The sequence below is a fragment of the Rosa chinensis genome, chromosome 4, assembly GCF_002994745.2.
Source record: "Rosa chinensis cultivar Old Blush chromosome 4, RchiOBHm-V2, whole genome shotgun sequence".
In the NCBI taxonomy this organism is placed as follows: Eukaryota; Viridiplantae; Streptophyta; class Magnoliopsida; order Rosales; family Rosaceae; genus Rosa; species Rosa chinensis.
Genome location: NC_037091.1, coordinates 19,693,578 through 19,710,233, shown reverse-complemented (window position 1 = coordinate 19,710,233; position 16,656 = coordinate 19,693,578). Strand labels below are relative to the sequence as shown.

At 37.8% G+C, this 16,656-nt stretch overlaps 1 pseudogene; it reads left to right on the top strand.

Moving 5' to 3' along the window:
• Positions 1-2,261: 2,261 nt before the first annotated feature.
• Positions 2,262-16,386, top strand: LOC112198944 (annotated as a pseudogene).
• The last annotated feature ends 270 nt before the right edge of the window (positions 16,387-16,656 follow it).

The window sequence follows — 16,656 nt, the reverse complement described above, 5'->3', positions numbered from 1 at the left end:
TTTTTAAAAAAATCACCACACAGATTAACCAAAAAATTGTTCCTCATACTGGCAAAAAAAAAAGGCTCTACCCAATTTGCAACTGATAACAGTACGATTCAACCATTCTACTCATAAAATTATGAACCTTTATCTATATATGCTACAATTACAAGACCCATTTCAGAGAAGAATTAGAAGGACCGAAGTAACTTGTGCAAGACTTTTAATACCCAAAAATCTCAAGAGTTAAGCTCATACACTTCAGAACAAAAGAGAAACCAGACACTGACCCAACTAACCAATCAAAAAACAGCACGCTACTTTGTTGCTACAAATAAATACTTCAATTCAAAAAGTTCAGAATGTAGAGCCAATCTCACAGATATGATAACAATGAACAGAGTTCATGTAACTATCCCAAACCCAATACCAGTCCCAATCCCAAAGACCAAACCAATGGATGCCCAAAAAATCCAACAGTGAATTAAAGATTTTGAGCATTAAACAGAGGGAAAGGAATGAACTTGGTGATAGAGTTGGTGTCCAATGCAGAGAGGAAGATAGCATAGTCTTTGTTCTCTTTGATGAAGGCTTAAAGCTTTTGCAATCAACCACATCAAAACTTAACAATCATTCAAACTAAAATTCCAAATAAGGTAATTCATGACTTAACACTTGGATTAACAAGTTATTAACAAAACTCCAAATCGGGTAGCAAACAAATTACATGATAGCTGATTCCTCTCTGGCTCTGAGACTATTAAGATCAAGGTAATATTCTAAACCAAAAAAGATAGTCTAAAGCTTATTTTATTTTGAGATAGCCTTCTGATTAGTATAATTGGTGTCCAGAACTCAATAAATGAAGACCACTAGCATAATGATGTGACTTACCGTTTATGTTCAATTGACCTCTTCTCTGCTTAATATTTGCCTTAGATTAGTCAGTTTTCGAGTCACCTGATGAAGGAGAGCCACTACGTATAGACTCTTGTGTTGCCCTTGCAGCAGCTAATTCCATCTCTAAATTTGAAATAGTCTTATCTAGTGTTCTGATTCAACATGCCAAAAATAGTTTCCAATTCGTAACCAGAGAAATCAAAATTAGGGAAATTTAGAGCTTGTGTGTGAGCATAACTTACTGTATAGCATTATGAGTCTCATCCCTGAATGGGGGTAATTGAACTGATCAAAGTAGAGTACCTGGTCACATGACCTGTCACCGACAATGATGAACCCTCCTTCACTTTGCAATGCGCCATTATCGAGAAAGAGTCGCCAAAGATGGAAAAGCTTGAGACTTTCATCCACAAGTCGTAGTCACAGACCTTTATCTGGGCGCGGTTTGAGAAGATGATATGGGAGGTGCAGGACACCGTGTGTGCGACAATCGCCATCCAACCCGAGAATGACGTCGCAGGCAGCATCAAAAACTAGCATTTGTTGCTCGAAATCCCAGATTTCGCCTTTCCTGTAGTGCTTCATTGTGTGCGACGAATCAAATTGAAACTGGAGTAAGAAAAGGGGGTGAAGGGCACCAACGCACAAGACCAAATCAAAAACCCCCAAATTGAAATGAATGTACCCGCACAACCACCAAAATTAACCAATCCTAATCTAAAATATTGAACTTGACTCACCACCAGATTTATCGATTAATGTACCCGAGAATCCGCACCCCCTTTCCTCCTCCTTCAAATCCCCAAATTGAAAACTATTTCTATGGAAGAAATGGGATGATTATGAGAGCTTCCATCTCCAAATTCCGTACCTGCCAATCATGAACAGCAGAGGGAAGACAGGGCTAGCTAGCCTTCAACTCTCCGATGTCTAAGTTAGATACATGTAAGAATGTAGACTAGGTAGGAGTAAGTGGAGAATGGTGGCTTACCTTGAGGAGAGACATGTATTTATAGTGTTAGTTAGGGCTTGTCACCCCTTTGTTTCCAATGTGCGTCACTAGAGGAGGCAATTTTCAATTTGATTATAATGGTGAGGCCAGCCCAAGGTTAGCTCTCTAAGAGTGAAAACCATCTTAGTGAAAACCAACAAAGAGAAGGATGAACATGGAAAAAGGCAGAATAGTAACATCTGGAGGTTGAGTTTCACTGAAACTGGAGCTGTTTGCTCTTGTAGCTTTGCTGTAGTTGGGTGTCCACAACAGTTGAGCTATGGGTGCCCATAGTGCCTCCAACTTTTGTGTCGGTCGATGCCAAGGACCTAAAATCTATTTTCATAGTCTTTTCACGAGCGAGTTGGAGTGGTGAGACCGAATTGCGATGCCGAGAGTTGTGGGAGCCCAGATAGGAGCAAGTAAGTGTGCCCTTAGTTGGTGTATGCTCGGGACAGGGTGATAAGATCACTTAGGCATGCAAGTATATCTGCTGAGTTTCCATAAGGGTGTTGTCAAATTTTAAATAAACATCGCAAGAGCACGAATCGGTTGTAGTATAGCTTGTGCAAGTACGAGGTCGTTCCAACTGGGGATTGATAACCAACTCCTACATCTAACTAAATTGACTAAATTACACTAACAATTAACCAGAAAAGACACGCAAATGTTTTTGTGATTTTCGTAAACAAAGAGAAAAATAAAACTAGTTACCAACACAAATTAAGCAATGCAATCGATGTGATTTTTGAAAGAGTTTTAAGAACAACGATGACAAACACTAGGGCTTCCAACTTCACCGCGCAATCCTATTAATGTTTCTAGTTTTTCCAATCATTAACTAACAAATCAATGTTGAAGATTCTGTCATATAAGCCTTATGGCAGAGTATTTATATGCATAGGTTCTCCTAAGTATGAAAACTATCTTTGGTAGAGTATAGAATTCAATGTATCCCTAAAACATGGCATCTGCTTAGGAACCTGTTTAAGCACAAAGAGAACAAAAGGAATCACGTAAACTGATATAGCATGGCATCTACTAGACCAATTTATGGTTTTTAATCACAAGAAGCATTCAAGATTTGGCATGGGCATCTACCTACTCTTGCAATAGAATTTTGAAATCAATAACAATTCTTATGGTGAATAAAAACTCAACATTGAATTCGTAACTAATAATCATCAAACCAAAAACATAGAGTAGTCAAGCTAAGGATCCATCGTGACCCTAGCAAAGAATTTAGCTACTTAGAGTCATCACAGAAACGATGATCTTAAGGAAAAGCAAAAAATAAACTTGTGAAAGAGAAAGGAAGGAAACTGGTCGAAGGAAGCAGACTCTAACTCCACGCGAACTCAGAATCTTCACTCTCAATCCTCCCTTTCTTTCTTTGCGTCTTTTTCTTTTTATATGGCTCAAATCCTCATTCAAGTAGGGATTCCTGAACCTCCTTTGACTTGGATCTTCAATAATGATGATGTGGCATACTGAAGATTTCCAAATATATGTGTTGGGCCTTCTAGACATGAACTTGAAAAAGATGTTGCAGATTCCTGTCCAAGCTAAACTTCCTTCACTTAAATAGCCATAACTCCTTCTAGAAAAGTCGATCGGAATCGCAAACCATAAAATTCCTCAGAAACTAGAAAATGGGACTTTCCGTGCATATAGAGTATAACTCCTTGTTTCATCCGAGTAGTTCCCAGTAATTGAGCGAAGTTATGTGTTCTGCACAACAGTTTCTATGTGGGTTAGCTCAGCTTAGCTTCTTTTCTTCTTTCTTCGAAACACACCTACAAAAACACCAAACTAACGTAAATGAACCATAAATAAGGAGAACTAAACATATATACCAAGGGTAAGAGGCATAGAAATATAGGAAAATATGAGCACATCAAAGGGTGTCCAGAGAAGATTGATGGGTGAACACGGCCCCTCTCCCTTTTTTTTTTTATTCACTGTTGAATTCAACCTTACTGGAGTTTGGATTTAATCGACAAGGGAGAGAACAAAAAATGGGTCAGCGAGAGCAATAGAAGCTTTACCGAGAGCGATGTGATATGTTCATACACAAGCATAATTGAGATAAGTTGGCGAGAGCCGGTCGGCAAGGTCAAGGCATAGAGATTCTGAGACTAAGATTTTTTTTAATTTTTTTTATTTATTTTTTCCTGGAGAATATTCCAAGACCGAGAGCAAGGCCGCTTGCAGGAGACCTAGATTAGGATCATTGGTAAGACTGAGCAAGATTGCTCACAGGAGACCAAGAGCGAGATGCTTGTAGGAGACCGAGGGCGATAGTGGAGAAGACCGAGAGTGATAGCGGAGAATCCGAGTCCAATTTAGCACTGCTAGAACTTGCCTTGAACCTAAGTTTGGGATTTTAATCGAATGATGATAGTGGCGGTGCGTGAATTCACTCCGGTGGAGCTAATACACCCCAGAGGCAGATCGAAGTCCCCCGGTCTCGACCATTTTTGTAGTTGTTCACTAGAATAAGACGGGTGGCCAGCTTGATTCTTATAAATATGATTAATTAGAGAAGAGAAGTTGCAGGCGACTATTTGGGTGTAGAGAGAAGATTCGAAGCTGGAGTGAAGAATGGTTTGAGGTCGTCTAGTGAACAAGGAAAGAGAAATTCTCTCTCTCTCTCTCTCTCTCTCTCTCTCTCTCTCTCGTCCCTCCATCTCCTGTTTATGAAATTAGAGTGAACTGGCTTGCAGGTGTGATTAATCAAAAGAGGAAGAGAGAGAATGCGAGGAGGGAGAGAAAAAGCTTTGGGTGCCCAGAGAAACTTCTAGGTGTCAGTGCTTTGGTGCGTGAGCCACTTTCCGACGTCGTCGGAGGACGCTGAGAACAGAGTAGACTCGCCAGAGGATGATGAGTGCCCTAGTGGTGGGGTGAGCTGCATCGTGGTATTAGAGACCAACCATGGAGGAGAGAGAACATCCCAGATTCACTTTCTCTCTCCTCATAACTCACTGAACCAAAACCCAGAAGCTAAAAGAAGCTTAATTGGATGTGAGGAAGATGAAGATCAAGAAAGTGATGTGAAGATATGAGCTCTTGGTGTGTTGATAGAGGGAGATCCAAGAGGAGAGAGAAAAATTGGTTGCAGGAAAAAATTTTCGGTGAAATAGTGCAATTGCTCGTGGTGAGCTATGAGGGTGTTTTCCACTTCGGAGGCCCTCCTTCTAGCGCCAAATGTTTATGTGGAAGAAATGGGATGCTCGTGAGAGTTTCCATATCCGGATTCCGTACCTGCTAATCATGAACAAAGGTCAGAGGGAAGACCAGGGTAGCCGGCCTTCAACCCTCTAATGCCTAAGTCAGATACATGTAAGAATATTGTAGACTAGGTAGGAGTAAGTGGAGAATGGTGGCTTATCTTGAATGGTGACATGTATTTATAGTGTTAATTAGGGATTGTCATCACCCCTTTATTTCCAGTATGGCCTAGGTATGGCCTACCTGATACTGCTAGTGTATGGTATCGACATCATGTCTGAGCATTATTGGAGTTGTTTGAAGTGGTTAGTGAGCCTTGTGCTTCCGATATTTGTGCCTGGAAAGTACATATACCAACAAAAACCCTAATTGAGTAGATCGAACCCTAATTGAGTGTTTTCAGAAGATAGTGTTTTAAAACAATGGGTTTTGAGAAGAAGATGGGTTCAATTCTTTAAGAGAAGAAGACAGGTTCTACTTTCAGAAGAAGAAGATGGGTTTTGCTGTTTTTCTCGAAGACTGGCTAAGTGTTGAAAACAGAAGTGGGAGACAATGTGCATTAAGTTTGTCAGAGCGGTAAACAAAGGCACATTAAGTTTAGTTTTCACATTGTATAATCAACTCAGACAACACATAAATGAATTTTGATTGTCTACTAGTCTACACTTGAAATTTCAGCTTAGGGACCTAACAAGCAAATCTCCCACCTAGTGCAAATCACCAACTCATTTCTCCTGCCTAGGATTGCCATCTCACACTCACACAACAAAAATAGGCCATTTTGTTGTAGGAGCTTAAAATCATGTACCAGCATTTCACCCAAAATTTGGCCGTTTTGGGGATAATGACTCTCATTTTGGGGTACATCTAATTTTCTTCCAAACCTGCACAATAGCCTGACAACGTGCGGGTATAGTGCGGGTACCGTGCGGGTTCTTAACGGGCCGACCCGGTAAGAACTCATTAGCTTAACGGGTTTTGCGGGCTAAACCCGGCAGGTTTGCAAGTTATCCTTTGGAACCCGTTAAAACCCGTTAAGACTCGTAAGCAGGTTTTTCTTTTTTACTTAATTTTTTTCAAAGTAACTAGAATCAGTAACAAGAACAAAACAAGAATATACAATTAATTACTACTTTTCCACCCTTAAATATACAATTAATTAAATAGAAAACAACAACATTACTACATCACAAGACACTGCAAGTAGCTTTATTGACATTGAAAGACAATCAAGTAGCAGGTTAACTAAATCGTGATAAACCATGAATAAGAACCATTGACTAGTAGTGAATAAGAAAAGAATAGCCTAGTTTTTCACTGTTTTGTATTGAACCAAAAAAACAGTGGCTAAATAGTATATGTCATACCGACTTATAACACCATGCTCCAACAGACCAAATCAATTACCAAGATCACAAAACAATCAAAGGAATCAAGATTAAAGCCTATAACTTCTCCAATCTACAAAGCTCCACCAACATCACCACACAAATTGGAAACACTCAAATACAAAGCCAGGATCAAAAGCTAATCTTCTGACACCAGTTTGAGTACAATAAACAACCAACAACATTGTTCTCAAATCAATTCCATCTCTAATTATCTATGAATTCACCGTTTCGACAAACCAAAAATTCCAGCCTCAAAATCTCAACTCTTATCTTCACTCCCCTATTTCGTTTCAAAGTCCCATATCTTTTCTCCGAAAACTCACCAAAGAATTCGAAAACAAAGAGAATGGATACCTCATTTACCCCAAGCTGACATCGGGTTTGCTAGAAATATCACAACAAAAACCTAGAAATCTATCACAACAAAAACTCCATCATTCAAAGTTCAACCCCAGAACCAATAACACACTCAGATTTCAGATTACAAAATGCAATATCCAGATACAAAAACTGCACGGAATCGAAGAAAACCCAAAGCAAAAGACAGATCCAATACCTTGAAATAGATCCAAAAGACAGAGAGATGAGAGAGTAGAGAGAGAGAGAGTTGGGTTTTGGGTGACGGAAAAGAAAAGGGCGCACAAAAAGGGAGGCTGCTGTGCTCGGCTGCTCGCGTTTTTTGTGGTTGCCGAATGACAGAAAGGGTCGAACTGGGTTTTTGGAAGTAAATGGGTTCCAACGGGTTCCGGTGGGTTTAGCACGCAAGGCCTGTTAATTTGCGGGCTTTTTGCGTGCGGGCTTTCTTAGCACGGATTTAATAAATGGGCGGGTTCGTGCGGGTTTCATGCGGGTTTGCGGGTTACGGGTTTAAATGCCAGTCCTACACAACACAAACAAAAAATGTGTTGTATGATATTTTGCAACTTGCTCTCATACAACATATACAATTATATTGTTGTACAAGGTGAGTCAAATTTCGACCCAAATTTGAGCAAAGGTGGGAGGGAAATGTGTCGCCTAATTTTTTTCATTCAGACAATAGACAAATCCTTATAAGTGTTGTACAATAATCTTGGACAAAAAAAAAATCTGATTTCTGACGTCCTTATACAACTGAATCTCATTAAACCTGTTGTATGAAGTAGTTTTAATCAACACAAGAGGGGATTTTTTTTCGTTGTCTAAAAAGTGTAGTTTAATAAGGTTTTTGGCATAGTGAAATCAAACACGTACAGAAGAAAATAGAAGATCAATATTGTAATCGTATCCATGGGGGAAGCCATTATTGGAATTATATTCATGTTGATGGGGAAGCCAATTACCTATATATTCAGGTAAACGAAATTGTCCCCCTTCTAAAAGCTTTTCTTTTGTCATCTTTTTACTCGATTATGATAGAATGGAATCAAATTAATTGTCAAGAAAGTGGCATTTATTTTAGGGATTCATGTCTCTGTCTAGGGTTTGGTTGTTATTTGCTTCTTCTTCTATTTTTTTGTCTCCATATGCAATTCTTTAATCTTTGTGTCTGATTGATGTCAGGATTCAGGAATGAAGTGGGTGATTCTGTTAAATGACTTAAGTTTAGGGTTCATCTGCTTGGTTGGTTGTGTTCTTAAATTCCCAGCTAATGGGTTAAGTTGTTGTCCTTAAATGAAGAAGGGACAAACCTGTGTTGGTGGTTTTGTTTAATTCCCGGTAGTTGGGGCTATGTGAATGATTTAGGGCATAATGTTGTGACAAAAGCTGCTCTACTATGCCAAAAAGTCCATCAGATGACACACTTCATATGACAGAAGCATTGTTTTCTGTCGTCTGAGTTTTTCAGACGACATAATTTTTTTTTATGTTGTCTGAATATAGACGAAAACCATACTTGTTCAATTTGAAAAAATGGTCAACATTCAGACAACACATTTTTGTTGTTGTTGTAGAAGATGATGATTTCCTATCTCAAATTTGGAGGGATATCCAAAATTTGATCAAGTACTTTTCCCTCTCAAATAGCCAAGCTCTAGTTGACTAGAAAATGTTGTGACATTCAGACAACATTTAAATGTCATCTGAGTGTGGAGCTTGTTTTAAAATTTTCTATTTTATTTTGACTTGTGCTTTTGGACATAGATCCCTCGCAATTAAGTCATTTTCTGTCATTCTCACTCTATTAGCTCTCTTGATAGGAGCATTAAATGCGACATTTATAATGTTTAAACCCTATATTTTGCTAAGTTATTTCCTTTAACTTGATCAATTTAACTTAGTTAGTGTTTTTATAGGTAAAATGGAGTCTCAAAGGCCAAAAATGGCTAAGGAAGGCACAAGTGGCGCAGAAATGAATAAATGGAAGTTTTCCCAGTTTGACTAGGAAAAGGAATCCCAGTTGGAGTAGGAGTCTGAAGCTGACTTGGACTAGGAGTTCTACTTGGACAAGGAAACCCAATTCTACTTAGAGTGTAGAAGCATCTCGGGAAACAAGTTTGTATTTGACTAGGAAACCTACTTGCATATGGAGTTCTACTCATACTAGGAGACCTGTGGAAGCTAGGAGAAGTCCTTGGAACGTTCATGAAGCATCTAGAAGTCTCGAGAAGGATCATATGCTGTGCACATGGAGAGGAAGTCACAAGGAATTCGGATTTCAAAGTAATATGGAGTTTGGATTTCTAGTTGAGTTTGGATTGGATTTTCAGTGATATTCTTGAAGGTTCTTGAAGTTTCTTGATGTTTCTACTTTAGAAAGGCATGGAAGACATGTGAGAGGCATGTGATGGCAATGGAAAACCTAATTGGACACAAGTTATGCTTTAAAGTCAAATCCATTACAGATTCGGAAATCTGCCTGTGCAGATCAGTCAACTTCAACAGTGTCAAAAATAGTTCAGAGCTCAGAAAATTATGATCTTTATATGGTTGGAAAGCTACTGATGTCTAGTTTCGAGAGCTTTTTATGGCCGTTTTAGTTCACTGAGGTCAATTCTGCCGGAAATCTGTTTTGTGTCAAAGAAGTCCTAAATCAACAAGAACTTGGAGAAGTCAAGTAGAAACGTATTGGGAGAGCCTTGAGATGTTCTCCTATATATACCTAGTGTATTTGACGTCTTAGGGTTACATTCCTTTCTCCACAATTTCGATTTCTCACTTGTGCTCTTGAGTTTTCAGGTTTTCGCATCTTCAAGTTCCTAGCCGTGCCATCCTCCATCCTTGCCGTGAATTCCACCTTGTGCTACCACCTTGGAGCTGCTTTGGGTCTTTGGGACGTGACTAAGGGTTGTTCATACCACCTTCCATATGTTTTCTTCATGGTTTAGTGTTCTTTTAGATAGATTTTCTGTTTTGATTTTCTTTTGTGTAAAACCGAAACCATGAGTATGTAATATGATTTTTGGATTCGATTTTGTTGTTCTTTTTCAATGTTTTATTTGTTTGTGTCTTTGATTCTTGTTAGTTGCCGAAATATGGATTGATAATCTGATTTTGTTTTATAGAAAACTTTGATGTGTTCTTGTTCTTTGGTTCGAAACATAGGATGATTGCATGTAATTGGAGGTAGTAATTAGGTTAACGCTTCGTGACCCTAATTCAATATGGTAGTAAAGGCTTTGTACAAAGGTCGAAATCAGATTATGCATGTAATGAAAAGATTTTCTTTGAGTACTTGAATTTGCTTGTTTATTGACTAAACTTTCAGTTGCTCTTAATGATTCAAATGCATGAGATCATGGGTTGCTTCAATTGTGTGATACTTGTTTTTGGAATATATTGGTTAGGCGCTTCGTTTGATCAATTGTGTAAAGGGAAGTCAAATAAGGGACATTGGTCGCTTGTATCTTTGTTTCTTGGGTTGATAACGTCCATGGTAACTACAAGGATAAAAGATTGCATGAATGAATTGATCTTGATTAGTTTTTGATAAATTGTTTTCCAAAAGTTCTTCTTTTCCCACCTATGTATATAAAACGTTTTCTTTGTTTTATGTTTTCTGAAAATTTATATTTTGATCTTCAAACCCCCCCCCCCCCCCCCCCCCATCTTTACGTTTTCTTGTTTGTGTAAATAAATAAAATCAACTTAGGTTTTTAGGATTGCATGTTCACGTAAATACCAAGTAAATAATCTGAAAATAACTTAGTTAAATCGTAAATAATTACTTAGGAATTAGTTTTTGGTCGAAAATTACCTTAGTGTTTTATAGGAATTATTTTGGTGGTTTTTAGGAATTTGTTTTGTGTTTTTTAGGGATTGCTAAAAAATAGGGATTTCTTTGGTGTTTTTTAGGAAAAGTAGTTAGAGTTAGTTTTAAATAGGGATTCCTTGTTTGACTTGGTTTAGAATTTGTATCCTTGTTGTATATGGATTTCCTAATGTGAATATGACTTGTAAAATGTATTTAAGTAGGAGTAGGATTTCTTAAACCATTGTAACTTGTGTTTCTTTGTTTGTTTTGAATTGTGTGAGTATATATATGTTAACTTTCGTTGCTTTCTCATTCTTTGATCTCTAATTTCGTGTGATACATGTATGTGTGCTCTCTAACTTGTGTTGTTTCGAAATTTATGCATGTTTGTAACTTGTAAACTTCTAATTTTGTAATACTTGTATATGTTCTTATATTTTCGTGTGAATTTGTATATTCCTTTCTTTAAATTCGTTTCACATGTTAGCACCCTCAATCCCCGGTTTTGAACGATACCCTTCTTGATCTATACTAATGATGATATTTTTCAAGGTTTAAATTGGCGATTGCTTTTGCACGTATCATCTCTCAGCTTGACCTAGGACTCAAGAAACTAAAAACTTCAAAAACCAACTTCTCTCCTTCTCACTCAGCTCTCTCAGATCTTGATTCTCACTCTCTCCTTCGTCTTCTCGCTCTCTCGATTCTTCTTCTTAATCTCTCCATCTTCTTCTTAGTTTCGATTTTAGGTTTGATTTGGATTAGGTTTTTCTTCTATTTGGGGATGGGGTGATTGGATTTTACTTTTCCTCTTATCCTCGTCAAAATGACGAACACTGTTCGGTGTTCCAATTACTGAAAACCCAGACCCCTCTCAGCCTCCTTCACTGTCGACGACTGTGAAACGGCGACATTCAGTGACTCTTGGCTTGGTCTCTCCATGAATTCGAAGTCAATCACTTAGTGACTCATCATCTCTCTCTCTCTCTCTCTCTCTCAATCTCTCCTAGACGGTCGCCGGCACTAGCCCTCTCCATCTATCCTCGATGGTCAACGACACCGACCCTTTCTCCTCAAATTAGATCAGGTGCTAGCTTTGGTCGTTTAAGCTTTGTTTTTGAAAAAGGTGTTGGCTTTGGTGAATTTTTCCTGGATTTATGTGATCTAGGTTTTCGTTCGATTTGGTTTTTATTTGGTTTTTATTGGGTTTTTGATGCTTTTCTTGCTAGCTTTAGTTGCTGGGATATTGAAGACAAAATAAAAGAGAAGAAAATGAAATGGGCTCTGTTTGATTGTTGGTTTGATCTTATTTGAGCTTCTGAATTTGTTTCTTTCGTTCAAATTTTGAAGATTGTAAAGAGTTAATTGGGACGGGGCTTGGCAATTGGATCCATATAGATTCCAAACTACTTTTACTTTCCCTTCATCTTCTGTTTTGAAATTGGTCTTTATTGTTTGGTTTTTAAAATGTTGGACTACCATTTTGATTGAGTTCTTGTTGTTAGATAGTTTCCTTTGATTCCTCATGCAGTTCGCATATGTTTCGGTACTTTTTCTAGAGCTATGAATTAATTATATGTGATTTTGTTTTCTACTAATTATGTGGGCATTATGCTATTTGAATTTGAGTTTATGAAATTACATATGAGAATAGCGTGAACTTTTTGAAGAGTTTCAAAGAGGCTATGGGCTGCCGAGCTAGCGTGGAATATAGGGCAGCCCATAGCCTCTTTGAATCTGATTGTTTGGAAGCTTAAGTAGATTAGTTAGGGATTTGAGTATTTCTTCGATTTCTGATTCTTTGGAGGTTGGAGAGGATACATTGTGTCGGGATTTGCAGTATTTCTTCGATTTCTGATTCTTGGATTTCTTCGATTTTTGATTCGTTGGTGCTGTTTGAATTTGGGATTCTGGATGCAGGTTTGAGATGGTTTTGATTTGTAGTGACTTAAGTTGAGATTTGTAGCATTTGCTGCTGTCTTCTTCACTATTGGTGTGTTTTGTCTTTGTCTTTTTTTTTCTTGTTTTGGGTACAAAGAAAGCCTAAGGCCTGGGAAGGGGAGGGCAAGGGCTAAGCTGGCCTTGGGTTTTGAGTAAATGTTCTAAATAGGGTGCTTTAGTCCCAAAGTGAGTAGGCAATTTCCAGGACACTAGGATCAGTAATAAAGCAGTGAGCTAGCAGCAATGTACTTTTCAGGAGACCATTACATTATGATCTAACAATCTCTACTTGTATGTACTTTTCAGCAATCAAATGAAGCACTATGTCATGCTAAATAAAGTTTAGGGCCAACCACTGATTTAATCATATGGTATATCACTCCCAGAAGTAACTAAAACATAAGGAATAATTGAGCTTATTTCTTACATCTTAAACATTGCTTGCAGTACCATGGAGGAGAACTAATTTCGGAAGAACTGCTGGAGACCCTTTTATTATTACCAGCTATGACTACCATGCCCCCATTGATGAATATGGTGAGAAATTTGAATTCATGATAAATATGTGTAAGCATTTCTTCAGATGTATATTATAAGGTGTGAAAAATTACTAGCTTGCAGTCATCTAACTCGTAACTAACTTGATAGACTTGATCAGGCAACCCAAGTATGGTCACGTAATGGAACTCCATAAAGTTGTTAAGTTATGTGAGCAAGCTCTACTAAATATTGATCTGACTGTTACATCCTTAGGGAGATATCAACAGGTTGTCAGCCTCTTTAAAGGGTTGGGGAAGGGGATATCAACAGGTTTAAGTAAGAATGAGCTCGCTCTGACTTTTCTACAAAGAAAGTCAGCATACTTACGATAGAAAACTCTATCAGCTTACCTATTACTTACCCATGAAAAATAAGAATGGTATCAGAAGGTTGGAAAAATTACTCTATTAAATTATTCCCTAACCTATCATCTAGCACCATCTTGAAAAAAGAATGCATATTCATCCTTGAAGTTCCTGTTGATATCCAATTAAACTAAATTAGTGCTTTAATTTCCAGGCACATGTATTCTCTTCAAAACCAGGAGGTTGCAGAGCTTTTCTCTCAAACTGCAATGCAATCTTAGCTGCAATGGTGACTTTCAAAGACTGAAACTGTGAGCTCCCTGCTTGATCCATCAGCGTCCTTCCTGACTGCGAAAATGTTGCATTCAACACTGCCAAAATTAATGAAATAAACAATGGTCTCTCTGCAATGCTTATTTGCTATTTTCCACAAAATTTGTCTGACATCAAAGTGAGGCCAAATAGGGTTTTCCCCAATGAATTAGCTAAATCATAGGAAACTCTTACAGCTGCAGTGTAGCTTCTTTCCATTTTTATATATATATCGATCTTATACAAAGACATGATGCTCATTGTGCACTTTATTACAGGTGGAACTTTAGACATCCCAAAAATAATCTTTTCCCACTAACTCTGAGTTCTGGTCATGGGAAACCTTTAGTGAAGACATTTCTTCATGGACAGGTGGTACAACTCTCACAGTCATTGGTTTCTTTGATCAGTTAAACATCACTAGAGACTCCAATGATTATCTATGGTACACAACCAGGTGAGATTAAGTAACTGAACTTCTTTTTCCATTCAATGTATCTGTGAAAAATGTATATCCAATTATATAAGAAAATTTTGCAGAACTTGATGTTTTTGGTGTCGACATAAGTCCATCTGAATCATTTCTGCATGGTGGTAAGCATCCAATTCTCACCATGTTGTCAGCTGGGAACGCTATGCATGTCTTTGTCAATGACCAGCTCTCAGGTATGTAAATTGTTTTTATATTTGTGTTGTCAGAAATTGCACCAGCTACTTTTGATTTGGAAGGTAAATGGTCACCTAGGTCTACCTAAGAAAACTATGCCCCTATATCTAAATGTCAGTTATGTTTTGTAATGATAGGATCAACTTATGGGACTCTGCAAGACCAGAGATTCACTTTTACAAGAGATGTAAACATGCATGCTGGTGTGAATAAAATTTTGCTTCTAAGTGTAGCTGTTGGATTACCGGTTGGTTCTTTGATTTGCATTTTTCACTAACTTTCAATATTTGATATACCAATACAAATTTCGTGTTGATAGCTTGATATTATACTGTAGGTCCCTATAATTTGACTTGGTTAATTTGGTAAAGTTTGTATTTGAGTAAAATTACATGAGTCAAAAATATATAAGAACTTTCAATATTTGATATACCAATACAAATTTTGTGTTGATAACTTGATATTATACTGCAGGTCCCTATAATTTCATTAATTTGACTTGGTTAATTTGGTATAGTTTGTATTTGAGTAAATTACATGAGTTAAAAATAAGAATTCAATGTAATAAGAAACTTCTTGTGGTGTCTTTATACATCTGACTAAATCAGAATCTGGATATGTGATTCGGAAGACTATATGAATATAGGTTAATTGTTGTGATGTAAAATAAAGTGGAGGATACACTAGGGAGCATTTAGACCAAACTTATCCCCACTTATCCCCTGACTGATAGAAGCTTTTGTGATTTGGATTAAAATTTTCGATATTTATATGAAAACGTGGATACTTGGCTTGGATTTAAATTTTTTGATTTGGTGTTTACGTTATGATATCTTCGAAATGAATCCCAAACTCCCAAGTCGTCACATTCTTGGTCATATTTCATGTGTTTAGTGACTTTAGTCCAATGGTAATTGAACTACTTCCAGTTGATTTTGTTGCAGAACAATGGTCCTCACTTTGAGACATGGAACTTGGGAGTACTGGGACCAGTTGTTCTACAAGGATTAGATCAAGGAAGTCGAGATTTATTGGGGCAGATATGGTCATACAAGGTCTATAAAGTTTAATTTTGCTGAATTACTTGTGTACTCGAGGAATGCCTCAACTTAGGTATGTTTCTCTTTATAGGTTGGGCTAAACGGAGAATCCATGAATCTCGGTTCTCCAACTTCCACCTCTGCAGTGAATTGGACGAGGGTGTTTATAAGGACACAGAATCAACATCCATTGACTTGGTATAAGGTATGAAATAAGAACTACAAATATTGACTACTACTAAACATTTTCATTCTTGTTCCTTTAGTACCATCGATCAATTTTGGATAACGGTGCTACTTGAACCCTCAGGCCAATTTTAATGCACTTGAAGGGGACGAGCCTTTGGCTTTGGACATGGGGAGCATGGGGAAGGGTGAAGTATGGATAAATGGGGGGAACATTGGAAGATATTGGACTGTTCATGCTAATGGTAACTGCAGCGCGTGCAGTTATTTTAGTACATTCAGGATTAACAAGTGCCAATTTGGTTGTCTCCAACCAACTCAACAATGGTATGTATAAATTTGTTTACCACTAGATCAGAAAAAAGCATTAAGAACTTATTTACTAATTTCCTATAGCTACCTATGTTTCAGGTATCATGTTCCTCGGTCTTGGCTCAAGCCATCCCAAAATCTGTTGGTGGTATTTGAGAAGCTTGCTGGCCATTTTACAAAGATTGATCTTCTGAAAGTCACCCACGTGTTGAGAAATGGCAGAACAAGAATCGAGGCAAACTGAAAGAGCAAAAGAAGCCTAAACTTAGCCTAGAGTGTACAAATGGGCAGTCCATTTCTACTATTAAATTTTCAAGCTTCGGTACTCCACTTGGAAGCTATGGGAACTATAACCATGGTACTTGTCACGCTCCAAACTCTACCCATGTGCTAAATAAGATACCCTCACAGTAGTGTCATGCTGCTACTGTTTTGCTTCAGTTCACGGTCAGTTTTTCCATTTACCCAATTTGAAGATCAATAACACCTTGGGGTCAAACTTGCAGTACTGCTAGCTATTTTGCTATGTTGTTTACTTGGTTGCCCGGATTGTGTAGTGCTTCTAGTTTATTGGTTTGCAGTATAGTATGCATATATTTTGCTGGCTGCCTAGATTAGTAGATTTGGGCCATTTTGAACTGATGCTCATGATTCGGTTTGTGTGCATGAGACAATGGTGGATTA